This window comes from Protopterus annectens, chromosome 14.part0 (assembly GCF_019279795.1).
Source record: "Protopterus annectens isolate FY-2018-M chromosome 14.part0, PAN1.0, whole genome shotgun sequence".
In the NCBI taxonomy this organism is placed as follows: Eukaryota; Metazoa; Chordata; order Ceratodontiformes; family Protopteridae; genus Protopterus; species Protopterus annectens.
Window position 1 is genome coordinate 647078171 of NC_056748.1, and position 14405 is coordinate 647092575.

At 41.3% G+C, this 14405-nt stretch overlaps 1 protein-coding gene across 4 annotated transcripts in view; it reads right to left on the reverse strand.

The window, feature by feature from the left end:
* The window catches only part of CABCOCO1 (ciliary associated calcium binding coiled-coil 1), an 806689-nt gene that overhangs the window by 735208 nt on the left and 57076 nt on the right, over nucleotides 1–14405 (reverse strand). The window contains exon 1 of one of the 4 annotated variants that reach the window (XM_044056393.1): nucleotides 12853–13089. The exons of the other annotated variants lie outside the window; for them this stretch is intronic. The gene's annotated coding sequence lies outside the window, so the exon portion shown is untranslated. Of the gene's footprint in view, nucleotides 1–12852; nucleotides 13090–14405 lie in introns of those variants that run through there. 4 annotated transcript variants of the gene reach the window in all.

Here is a 14405-nt window from a genome sequence, read left to right on the forward strand (position 1 = left end):
CCCATATTTGTATTATATTTTTATTTATATATATATTACTGTTGTAGATCGTGCACAGGTTGGGCTTAGTTGTTTGTGAATCTATTTACTGTTTTTTTCTCAGTATGTCAGAGGATAGGGAGAAATCCCATCCCAAATCGGGTTTTAAAAAATGCCCAGATTGTGGGCAGAAAATGTCCATCACTGATGGACATATTCAATGTGTCTACTGCTTGGGGGCCAAGCACCTCCAAGACACCTGTAGCATTTGTCATTCCTTCTCTTCAATAGTACTCTTGGAGAGAAGGAGGAAACTTATAGACTGAGGATTGCTACAGCAATCTTTTTCAGAGGTTTTGAATAGCCATGAAGGTGCTAGTATGTCTTCCAAATCTTCAAAATCCAAGTCTTCAGATAAGGTATCCAAAAAGGCTAAAATTTCAGAAGGAGGGTCATCGGTTCCACAGTCATTGGAGCCAAGTGTACCTTTGATTCAGAGCCAGCTCTCAGTATTGGAGCCGGTCTCTGAAGTTCATTCTTCACCTCTGCTCCAGTCAGCACCTACGTCAGCTAAGTAGCTAAGTCTTCAGTCAGCCTTTCGGATTTGGACATGGATCGGCTAGTGCAGAAGCTTTTACAGGCACCAGGACTTGCCAAATTGTTGTTGGCCCTGATCAGCTTGTCGGTGCCAAAGTCCATGGAACCGAACTTGTCTACTTCTCCTCCGGCCGTACTGGACACTCGGAGCCAAGGGAAGTCGAACCAATGGTAGTCGGACCCTTGGAGCCAATATCTGCTCCGGGGTTATTGGGTCCATCTACTCGGATGTCCTCGGCACCAACCGAGGGCTCTAGGAGCCGACACTCTCCAGTAGGGTCAGGGGAGGATAGTCGCACCGACTTGCTGGTGCCGACTCTCCCTCTTGGGGCTTCGGCTCGGATGAGCTCGGCTCCTACCTCAGGCTCGGACCCCAAGGCTTCGGTACGGGAGGATCAGATGGTACTCTCGGGTCCGTCCACTCCTCATCGGAGCCATGGTTCCTTCGATGCTATGAGGAGAGCTTTGTCTCCAAAGACAACATCAGCATCGGTTCAGCTTTCCCTCTCCCCTCAAGCTCCTGTATCTACTTCTGCATCTACCGACCCCTCTAAGCGTAGAGACCCTGAGCCTCAAGTATCCCCACAGGGTGTCCCCTGCTCTTCTGAGACCTCCCCAGACCCACCACTGAGGAGGTGCCCAGAAAGAGACTGTGCAAGAGGAGGCATGACTCCCCACAGGAGTCTTTGACATCTGACACTGACTTAGATGAGTCAGAAGGGTCCCCTCAGTCCCTCTCTGAGCATATCTCTTTTGCAGAGATACTAGAGATCCTTAGTCAGAGGGGCGACTGGCAGTCCAAGACCCCTACTGAGGATGAGTTTGTGCTCTTGAAGGCTTTTGGGTCTCAACCTTCCACTTCATGGGTGTCTCCGCCTTACGACGAGCTCATGGATCTGATCTCTCGTAAGGCGTGGGAGTCACCGGAGGCCATGGAACCTGTCCCTCGTAGACCCAATAAATTCATATCTGCCCCAGTTAATAAATCTTTTTTGACAAAAGGAGTGCCTGTGGATGCCATGGGGGTGGCTGCAGCCACCAAAAAGGAAGTATCAGAGACATCCTCTTCTATCCATCCCCCTAACAGAGATTCTAGGGTTATGGATAGCTATGAGAAGCACATGTTTAGTTCAGCGACTTTTTCTTTGTGATCACTGAACTACGTGACCCATTTTACAAGACTACAGGGAGATCTCCTGAAAGAGCTAGGAGATACTCACCAGGGTACAGTAGCTGCAGAAGTGGCCAACAAAGTCAAAGCCCAGCTCGCTACCCTTAACTCAGTAGTGAACTCGTCCATGCATCTCATATCCTATGCAGCTGATGGTTCGAGTAGAGCTGTTAGTTCGGCCATTGCTCTTTGCAGACAAGCCTGGATGCGTCTCTGTTCCTTTGTGGAACCCTTCAAGTCTTCTTTTATTAATACCCCATTTGATGGCTCATCACTGTTTGGGCCCAAAGTAAAGGAAACTTTAACCAGGTGTGAACAGGAAGGCAAGACTTTATCTGCCGTTGGGGTCCACTTTTCCACTCCTACTCGGCCCTACCCAAAGGGCCCGAGGGGAGGAAAGATGTGGTTCCGAAAAACTCAAGCAGCCTTTCACGACACACATGGAGAAACCCCCTCTAAAGGCAGAGGAGGGGGTTATAACGGAAGATGCCACCCCCGTGGCAGAGGGGGTCCGCAGCAACAGGGTGACAGGAGTCAGTTCTCCGGTCAGTCCTACCAGCACTCCTGAAAGGGGGCCCGACTGTTCGGCTCTGGAGGCAGTTGGGGGTCGCTTGTCTTTGTACCCAGAAGCCTGGATAAACATAACATCGGATACTTGGGTACAAAGCATCTTTTCCAGAGGATATTTCATACCGTTCTTTACCCCTCCCATTCCTATCAAAAAAATCCCAGATATTCCACCCAATCTCAGGGAACAAGCAATCGTAGAGGTCCACAGATTGCTAGAAGAAAAAAAAAAGAGTCATCCAACCAGTCCCAGCAGACCAAGTCGGATTCGGACCTTACTCAAGATTCTTTTTGGTACCAAAGAAAACAGGGGACTGGAGACCTATCTTGGACCTCAACAGACTCAACAAGTTCGTAAAGAAAGAGAAGTTCCGAATGGTCATGCTCCAGTCCATTCTTCCCTTTTTAGGGAAAGGTGATTGGATGTGCTCCATAGATCTCAAGGGCGCGCACTATCACATAAAGATGGACAGACACTCCGGAGATCATCTGCGCTTCCAGCTGGGAGCCAATCATTACCAGTTTCGAGCCCTGCCCTTTGGTCTCACTTCAGCCCCCAGAGTATTCACCAAATGCATGGCAGTGGTCATGGCTCATCTGAGGCATCTAGGATTCGAGGTGTTTCCATACTTAGATGAGTGGCTCCTCACCGCTACCACCAGGCATCAATTGACTCAGGCAACACAATACACTCTGACACTCTGCCATCAATTTGGCATTACGATCAACTTCAAAAAGTCTGCCTTATCACCTTCTCAGATACCTCCAACACCACTCTACATCTCCCTATCGAAAGTCTCCCTTCTTCGCCAAAACGTCAGCTCACTGGTGTCAAAGAACAAAGCTACAGCAGCGGAGGTATTGAAAGTACTGGGTTTGATGGCAACAGCAATCCTGGCTATACCACTCACAAGGATGCATATGCGAATCCTTCAATGGCTTCTTTTCACTCAGTGGTCTTACCAGAAACTACCAATGCACCACATGATTCTTATCACGGATTCTTGCAGGAGACACCTTCGGTGGTGGTTGATGTCGCTTCATGTTACAGTAGGGAGACCCTTTGTCCCCCCTCCAGCAGCCACTGTGACCACGGACGCTTCCCTGATAGGGTGGGGGGGGGGCATTTTCAGGGAAAGACTGCCCAAGGCACATGGACAGATCAAGAATCACATCTGCACATCAATGTTCTAGAGCTGAGAGCGGTACTTCTGGCGTTGCAGTACTTTCAGGACTCTCTCCCTCTAGGGACTATTGCAATTCAGACCGACATGTCAGTAGAAACTGACTGCTTGGCTAATCCACTTCCCCTAATAATTGCCAGGCGTCATTAAATTTCAAAAGACACAAGACAGATTCTCTTGTCCTCTCACAAGCCATCTACCAGGAAATTATATGGCAGCAAATGGAAAAGGTTCTCAATTTGGGCCAACGAGCAGAACATTAACCCTTTTCGAGATCCGCTAACTTCGATCTTGGAATTTTTGACAAAAATTTTTAAGGAAGGGGCAGCAGCTGCTACAGTTCAAGTTCAGTTAGCTGCTATCTCAAATTTTCACCTTGGTCTTGATGGCTCAAATATTATGAGCCATAAATTATCCAAAACCTTCCTTAAAGGCGTTCTTCATATGAGACCTCCGATCAAAATTCCATTTTCTCCCTGGAATTTAAACCTTATGCCGTCTCAACTTATTCTTCCTCCCTTTGAACCAGCTTTTTCTTGTGCTTTAAAATTCTTATCATGGAAAACAATTTTTCTTGTGGCCATTACGTCTGCCCGCAGAGTGTCAGAACTTCAAGCATTATCCATCAGACCACCCTACATGATCTTCCATGCTGATACAGTATCTCTCAGAACAAACCCCTCATTTTTACTTAAAGTCTGTTCTGAGTCAAACATCAATCAGGTCATTGAACTACCAGTGTTCTTCCCCAACCACTCTAACAACTTAGAATATATGCTGCACAAACTTGATGTTCACAGACAGCTCAGATTTTATCTTGACAGAACTAAGGATATTAGGAAATCAGATCAACTTTTTGTAGCCTTCTCAGAAGCAAGAAAAGGCAATCCAGTGGCTAAAACAACCTTATCTAAACGGTTATCCGACTGTATATCCTGTGTTTATGAAAATGTGAACATGCCTTTAATGCACAAACCAAAAGCTCATTCTACCAGAGCTGTCTCTACCTCTTCTGCTTTTCAAGCTAAATTGCCCCTTGATGATATTTGCATTGCAGCCACTTGGTTTAACCCTCATACCTTTATCTCACATTACAAAGTAGATAAGGCTTCTAGGGACAGGTCTTCCTTTGGTTCTACAGTACTGAAGAACATACTCCCATGAGCCACCCAGGGTTGAGGGTGTTAGGGACACTACCCATCAGTGAGAATAATCGGTGAGATTAACAACTTCACATATAGAAGTTATGAACTTACCATAACATTCCATGTGAGTTGTTTATCTCGCATTTATTCTCACGTCCCTCCCCTTTCCCCCTCCTGGCTGACTGTTGACTTCGAGGCTAGTGCCATCCTGGTTATTCACTATTTCTCTTTCTCTTTGGGTACTCTTCTTCGTAGATATATATAAGAGAGTATGTATAGGTTGTATATATGTATATATATATATATATATATATATATATATATATATATATATATATATATATATATATATATGTATAGACTATTATTCGCAGCAAACAAGATATGAGGTAATTCTAGCAGTGCATGGTGGGATAAGGGGCTGGTCTCGAGCTACTGGCAAACCTTGAGCTTGCTATCGGCCGTGTCGGAGCTGAGGATTGGCTCCGAACCCATCAGTGAGAATAAAGGCGAGATAAACAACTCACATGGAACGTTATGGTAACTACATAACTTCTATTTCTCACTCAAGGGTAGACAACACAAAGTTATTTTTGACAATGGTACTCAATTTACTAGTCAGTTGTTTCAGAAATTTGCAAGAGAAATGGGACTTTATACATGTTCCTAGCAGTCCTGAATATCCACGGTCAAACAGGCTAGCTGAACATGCAGTGCAGAGTGCAAAGCAATTACTTGAAAGGTCAAAGCGTGAGAATACCAATGTCTTTTTGAATTTACTTAATCTCATAAACATACCCCGTGACGATATACTCGGCTCACCTGCTCAAAGACTTCTATCTAGGCAAACCAGAATGACACTACCTATTAGTTCCAGTTTATCGAGGCCTAAAGCTAAGAACAACAAAACCATCAAGGCTCAATTATTCAAGAAGTGTTCTATCCAGAAGTCCAGTTATGATAAATCGAGCAGATTTATTCATCCATTAAGGAAAGGAGACAGTGAGAATACAAATGGCAAAAGTTTTAACCGGATTGGTCAAGTTATGGGCATAGGTGCCAAGTCGAGATCCTACCTTGTGGAATCTGAGGGTGTGGAGTACAGGAGAAATCAGACATCTTCCTGCTGTATCAGGATCATCATCGCAGCATTGTTCCTGTGATGAAGACTCTAGATCTCAGAGAAAACCAGACGTTATTCCCATCCCAAAGTATGTTTCAACTTCTTCTTCCATTCCTGAAGATGTTTCAGATACTTCCAAGGTTGAACATTCTGTACTGACAGCTCCAGTTGCTAAACCCAATTCCCATTTTAATGTCACGCAATATGGTCGAATATCTAGGTCCAGTGTGAAATAAACAGCAACACGGACATAACTGTATATATGCACCTAGTCTTGTATAAATGCATGACAAAGAACTACTTGTAATATATGCATGCCAAATAGCTTCATAACATTGCATGATCTAGTTCTCAAAGAGGGAGGATGTAGATCAGATTGTATGTGCTGTGTCTTTAAGAAGCATATCAAGGACTGAACGTGCACATATAAATACCAGGCACATGCTATTCCCAGTGCCATTTTGAGAGTACAGCCAGAGAGTGAGCATGTATGATTGCAGTAATTAGTTTCTATATAAGTTGCTTAAGTTAAAGTCAGTAAACTTCTATTGTGATAGTTGTATATAATAAAACTGCTTGAACAGAACCCACAAAGACTCTTCTATTGTGTCAAAAGTAGGAGAGTGACAAATGGCATATCCTTGCATGTTGTTACTTGGTAATGTAAGCAAAAGTTTTTTGATTTGTACAGAAATTACTTTAGCATGTGACAGTAGAGACTTATGTGACTACAAATGGCCTCTATCAAGTAGTAGGCCTCAGGCATCAAATATTCATGCATTCATACCTCTCAAAAGCACTGATGGTCACTACATGTCCTCTGTTTGGCATCATACTTTTGTACTGGAAAATCATTAAAGAGAGAAAATAGAAAGTAATACGGTGTTTCAGTTTCAGACTTCACAACCCTCAGAAAATTATTCAAAGTCTTCTTCTTTCGGCTTTTCCCAGTTAGGGGTCGCCACAGCGGATCACCGTCCGCTCATGATTGGCAGTTGAGTTTTACGGTGTCGAGTTGCCAGCCCTTCCACAGAAGGCACACAAACGCACACACTCATGCCTAGGGCCAATTTAGTGTGTCCAATCCACCTACAGCATGTCTTTGGGATGTGGGAGGAAACCGGAGCACCCGGAGGAAACCCACGTGACCACAGAGAGGACATGCAGACTCTGCACAGAAGGCACCCCAGCCGAGGATTAAACCGGAGAATCTCCTGCTGTGAGACGGCAACGCTAACTGCTGCACCACCGTGGTACTGATACAAAAAAATGTTTGATGCTATCAACTAACTTTCTAAGACCAAAATATGTCAAAAGTACAATTTGCAAACCAACATCATAAACACAGATACAGTAAGCACCAAGTCAGCTATGCACCGTGACCATCAGACACAAATGTTAAGTATGACAAAACAACATCTAAATAGCAAACTAGAGTAGCAAGTCAAAAAAAACAAAGAACTGAAGAAGCAGGAAGCACGCTGGAAAAAGCTATTCAACTTTTAATGCGACTGGTACCTCGGCTTTTCGCCTTCAACAGATAAAACTCAGTGAAAACAGCTACTTTTTATATACAGGTTCAAACCCCCACTAATTACAACCAATTAACTTTTTAAAGTGCCAACACTATATTCTAATAAATACTATATTTTAAATATATTTATAAATCATAATTTTTTACCACTCTTTTAAACTTTCATACATTTAGTCATTCAACATTTATAACAAGCTTACTAATTTACTAAATTCACTTCAAGGTGGAGTCCCCTGGGATAGAAAGTCCTACAATTTATAATAAATTTACTCTCTAATTCATTTAACTTCTTAACAACACCTCCCCTTCTCAGCAGGATAAGCTGTGATAATATACTAAAGAAAAACGAAGCAACATTACCTTCATGTATATTCACAAAGCGTTCAGCAACTGGGCTACTCATATTTTTGTTGTGGATATCCCTCAGATGTTCCATAATTCTCACTTTAACAGCTCTTTTTGTTTGCCCAATATACCATTTAATATTTTCGCAACCACATCCCACAATGTAAACTACACACGAGTTACAATTAAATCTACTTCTACAAATTTTTTACCATTAATACAACTGCCCGAAATATTCTTAACACAATTACAGACCTTACAATGCCCACAAGCAAATACACCAACAGACTCCTGAGAAACATTACTGAGAGCCATATTCAACAATTCTTTTAAATTAGCATAACGTACATAAGAAAATTTAACACATTTTTGAAATAAAATTATCCACCATTTCAACTTCACACATAATATACCACAAATCCAAAATTGCCTTTTTCATTATTTCTGAAACACAGGAGTACTTGGAAACAAAATACAAATCCTTACCTCCAACCCAGTCAGGCTCAGAAATAGATTTTTTAACAATATTCTTTCTCATTTTACTTCTAACCCTAGGTTTTCTTTCTAATATCTCATCCAGAGCCTTATGTACGATCTCCTCCTTATAACGTCTTTCCACAAGCCTTTCTTTCGTTTCCAAAAGAAACTTTAACCTACAACTTTCTTCAGAAGTATTTTGGGCAATACGTCTAAACTCACCTAATGGAAGTAAGTTTAACAAGTGGGGGATGCATACTTTCTGCATGTAAAAAATGATTTATTGCAGTAAGTTTCCTAAATGGTTTGAACTGGATTTTGTTTTTTAAATCCACATAAAATTCCACATCAAGAAATAGCATACAAAAATCACCTTTTAACATTGAGAATTTTAAACCATGCCCATTCATATTCAACTCAGTAAAAAATCAAATTCTTTAGAATCACCCTTACACAAGAATATGAGTTCATCTATAAACTGTTTAAACAACACCACATTATTTTTATAAAACTCAAAACAGTAAATGATATTCCTCTCAAAATAACCCATGTATAGGATGGCATATGAAGCCCCTATTGCTGTTCTCTTCCCTTGAAGAAATGTTTCATTTTCAAACTTAAAATAGTTATGCGTTAGGCAGAATTCAAGCAGTCTCACCAAAAAAAGCAGTTCTTGGACCATCTCCTATAATGTCCCATATAGCCTCCAACCCCCATTTCAATTGGATATTCATATATAACAAATTCACATCTACCACAACACAATAATAGTCATCTTGCCATTTTATTTTGCTAACTTGCTTATACAATTCCTCAGTGTTAGTAACATGTGACGGAACTTTGACCAAATATTTTTTCATTAATGAATCCAAAAATGCAACTACGGTTTGCAAATATAAGCCCACCCCTGAAACTATCGATGTACCTGGTGGGTCCCTTAAATTCTTGTGTAATTTTGGCAATACATAAAATGTAGGATCATATGTTTTTTCAATAAACAATTTTCTAACATTTTCCCTGGTCAAAAAAACTAATCTTTCACATCTTTCCAAAATTTCTATAAGTTGCTCATTAAAAGCGCCAACTGGGTTGTGATCCAATTTAACATAGTCTTCTTCAACTGTCAAATATTTGTGCACCATTTCATTACATTTCAACCTAGACATTAAAACCCAATTACCCCCTTGTCTGCCTGCTACAGTGTTACGTATCACTGAATCCAAAAGACAGAAAACAAGGATCTGGCACAGTTATCATCACTAGCACGGGGTGTTGTGAGTGGGAGGGGGGCAGGCAGACATCTGGATAAAATAACAAATGGCCAATGAGACAAAAATGAGCTTTAAGCTTCACGGCTGAACCATGCAACTGTTGTGTGTGTGTGTGTGTGTGTGTGTGTGTGTGTGTGTCTGTATGGGTCCCTCCAGGTGAAATTGGTGTGTGTCTGTAGAAACACAGCCAAGCTCTGTGCTAGCTCAACATCTTTGTGTGTCAGACAGATGTGAGCCATGCATAACAAAGGTGGTAGTTCATAGTGCCATACCAGACCACGAGAACTGACTCTGCCAGGAGTTGCACTGGCATGTCCATGCCCACAGCCAGATGTACTGCTGCTACCTAAATGTGTCTGATGTCTGCTGGATGAGCTCCCCTCACAAGGACGCCCAGGACCACAACCTCATGGCCTGCCACATCTGGGTGTAGACACCTCAACCACTAATGGGGCAGTGGAAATAGTCTCACTATGGAGCATGATCAGGCATGGCCACATCAGTAACAGCAGATGATGTGACTGACTTACACCCACGAGGATGCTGTCCCCCTCCCAGTAGACATTCCATCACACCCATCACAGACACTGCCCACTCCAACATGTCATTCATCTGATCCATTGATTCGGCACACACAGTGGAGGCAGTCATGCATGTCAGCCTGTGCCACATCTAAAAACCTAAGCATTTCTCTGGAGGACATATAGGAATGTGCCTGCACCACCATGATGGCCCTAAACATACGAGTGGCACAAGAAGACACACGTGGATAAGGCGGAGGATGGACAGCAGGCCTCTTACGACCACTCCTAACAACCCTCCTGCATGGCACCTCACCCACACTTTTACTACTGCCAGAATCAACAGGCACATAAGCTGCAGTAACCACACTTCCCTGATCGAGTGTCTCACCATCCACCTGTCCAATATCAGAGGGCTAACTGGAATGGGTTGGCGGAGACCTACTGGCTTTCTCCAATGGAATTACAGGGGGTGGCTGAATGTCAACCTCAGTGTCAAATTCAACCTCTGTACCCCCCTAACTGTGCTTCTGTTTAGCCACCATCATCATCAGAGTCTGCTGATACTCTGACATCAGGTGGTAAGAGTCCTACACTTCTACTGTCAGGATCACCTGTGATAATAAGCAACAACCAAAGGAAAGAAATTAATAGCTACACTACTATAGTCAAATGTATGCTAACAGTGGTGCCACTACTACAGAAAGTACAGCAATACACACAACAATCCCAACACCTGCATCACATATATCCACATATGGATAAAATAAATATTTCTTTGAACTGCTCATCATTACTGACAAAAAAAAATTTGACTTACCATGTGCAGATGATGCCATGCTTCCCATGGATTATGGTCCTGGAAGAAGTTAAGCAAAAGGTAAGGACACCATCATAGCAATTAACAGTAATACAGGGGGTTAAAACTTTTTGCCCTTCATATGTCCATTTTATACATGTCCATCACCGATACTTTTAACAAGAACTTGGATGACAAGTCCATCCTAAGTCCATGTGTAATCATGTAGCAATCTACAACTATTCTCCCCAAACAAATTTAATGTGAAACAGAAATTAAGTATTGCTGTCAGTATTTTACTATACAAGAAGTATTTCAAAACTGAGATAGATAAGCCTACCTATAATCTCCTCCTGGGACATACTTGTTCTCCCTACAACAGTAGCACTAATGTCAGTGATATTCTGCTGTGCACTTTCTAGTGAGCTGTCTGGATCCCAGAGAGTGGACAGGAACTCTTCATCTGTTGATAGTGGTGGCTCTGTAGTAGCCCCCCCCCAGTACCCATCCATTCACAGGTCACTACAGCTGCCCTTCTCCATGCAGATGAAATCATGTCAGTGGCCCTATAGCATACCCGATCAGATGTCTGGCTGTGACCACCTACTGAGTTCACATCAGCAACTATCTGCTGCCAAATTTGTATTCTGCCTGACATATATGCACATCCCCTCTCAAGCAGAAAAGCACCATGCTGTCTAAAGGTTTCCACAATTACCTCATTCTCAGGGTCACTGAAGGGGGGGGTTCGGGGATTGGGATGCCTGGGTGCCATAGTCCTAGGTGTTCTAAAACACAACAGAAGGATAACACACATAAGTATCACATAACTAAAAGTCCTGTTTTGATAGAACACACAATATGTAGCATTTTACTATTACCCACTGGAGAAATATAAAATAGTCAAGATATTCAAATAAAATATTACAATCACACATAAAGCAAGGATGGAGCCAAAAAAGGGAGAGTAACAATAGCAAAAATATTGTTTGTGCCAAAACATAAATGCAACTTTCTCCCCCACCCCCAAAAGAACAGGCAAATGACGCATTCTGCTAACACTCCATTAGTGAAATGATAAAAGTGCTATCAAATAAACTGTTGAAACCTGTGTACAGATTTTAACACAGAACATTCCATTTAAGCTATTGCCAGTCATGTCTACCTGTGGCCAGCACTCCCCTAGAGGTCCCTATAGGCTAACACCCCTGTGTCATTGACAATATAGGACATTTACAATTTGTGGAAATTACAATAAAGAGTGTACAGAGAAAAACAGTTGTAACATTAGCACTTGTGATGACAGTTAATAAGGCTGTGCATCCGAGAAAGTGAAATGCCCTGACAAACATGCCCATGCCATCTGTACACATCTAAGAAATTCATACGGATAAAAGTAGTGTTTGTTAATATAAAGATCTATATTATATATATATATATATATATATATATATATATATATATACATACATACATACATATATACACACACACACACATATATATATATATATATATATATATATATATATATATATATATATATATATATATATACATACATACAGAGAGAGAGAGAAAGTGATTTACTATCAAAATAAAGAATAAAGGTTCGGCGAACATGGGATGTCAAATTACAGTTTCCTGAATGCCGTACTGCTGACCTTCATGTTTGCAAGTGTCCGGTGCAGCGAATGCTACTGTGCATTCACTGATATGTGGGCGATGTTACAAACAGAGATTGTGGTAAAGTGTCGATTGGGAAATTTATCCTTTTGCTCACTGTAGTGTGATCTTGAAGTTGGAATACATAATTTGCAGGGGGTGTGGGGGGGGGGTGCAGTGGGGGTTTGCCCCTCTGTAAGAATGTGAAGTACAGTGTTGTGCGGTACGTTCATACTGCTGAAAACCAGAAGTTAACTTACTGTTGTAAAAGGTGCAGGGGAAACGATATATGTCAAATAATGCCAGATTTGAATACTCAGCGTGACATTCGACATACTGACCTACTTACGCTGCCATCATCAATGTTGTGAGTCACTCATATGAATGGATTCTGTTATGTAATTTGTGATTTTACACATTTTTCTTAATGACATTTCAGCATATGCAATATATAGTTGAAAAATGTAAACATACTTATCAAGGTCAGTAGTCTTCTCTGCAGATATATCCCAAATTATTATCCTCTTCTGTGTTATCCATCCTCATCTTCAAGTTCCCTAGCAACACAGTTTCTTTTTATGGTGTAGATTCAGGCTGTGAGCATGACGAAGATGTAAATGAGATGTCAACTCATTAGAATTGCTGAATCCCAATTTCTCGGCTCCATATATCAGATGTAAACATAGTGCAGGCGCTCCCTCACTGTTGGTTAATAATGGATTTCAATTTTGAATGATTACTGATGGGGAGAAAGAAAACATGACAGCAATTCAGACTGACCTACCTCCAGTAGGTGTCTCAGCCAGGTTAGACTTAGAAAGTGTAGCAGTAATTGTATCAAGGTTTTAAATGCAAGTAAGCAGAAAATATTTCATGGTTTCTGTTCAGTAATATCCAACCTTCCTTCATTTGTTGACAACTGTACATTATTGCCATTTAACATACTCACCCATTTTAAGGACAATGATACAAAATTCCTTACAGACTGCATGTTTCAGATTACTGTGCAGATAACACAAGAATGAGCAACAAGCACAGAGAGAGAAGACAGAACTTTATTTTTTGCAAGCAATAGTCATAAATGGTTGTGTGATCACTCAGTGCTCTACATCTGAAATTAATACATGAACAAACTGTCATATGTTTTGTTAGTACTGTGGATACTGTTGTAGTTGCTTGTATGCACAATAATTTCAGTTCTTGGATACAAAGCTGTTTGTGTGTCAAAGAAGGATAAGACACCCTTACTGTTTTTCAAGGTTTATTGGAGTGAGAGTTCAAATCCAGACCTGTGCAAAAGTATTTCATGTGTGCCAACAGATATTTTGTAGTGTTTATTTCATAGATTTCTTTTCTACATTTCAACTAATTTTCCTTTTTTTATATTTTAAAATGCCAGTGTTTGGGCAGTGTGAGGCATTGTGCAAACAATAGAAATAAAGAAACACAGTGAATGTCAGGTTTAGCTGTGCTTATCTCATTTGTGCAACACTTAGCAGTGCACAAGCCTGAACTACTATTCCACAAAGAAGCAGACAGAACACCTGTTGACAGGGCATAGACAGTGTAAAGGTAAAAAAATGATACATTGTTAAAGTTTTTGCTTTCTATTGTGCTATGCCGCTAAATGACGTTGCACAGGAGTTAGCAAGCTTTTTCAACACCTGTAGATAAGACGCAGTCAACAATTTAAAATGGATAAATTCTATTAATTCTGTTTTGCACCACACAAATATGCCAAGTGGCATTGGGTGGTGGTTAACACATAGAACTTAAGAAAGAATAGGGAATTATGCAATTGTCATTTAACTGTTCCTGTGGCAGCAGATGTAAGTGTAGGGCTGTAATACAGATTCTCCTGGGCACTAATACAGGAAGTGCAACATAGTTTTACTATTGTGACAGTTCAGTTTATACTAATGAACACAAAAATATCCAAGTATTATTTGAACATTTTTGTGGTAACAGGTGTAAGTGTAGAGCTGTCATACACATGGTCCTGGGTTCTAATAAGGGACATTCCAGAC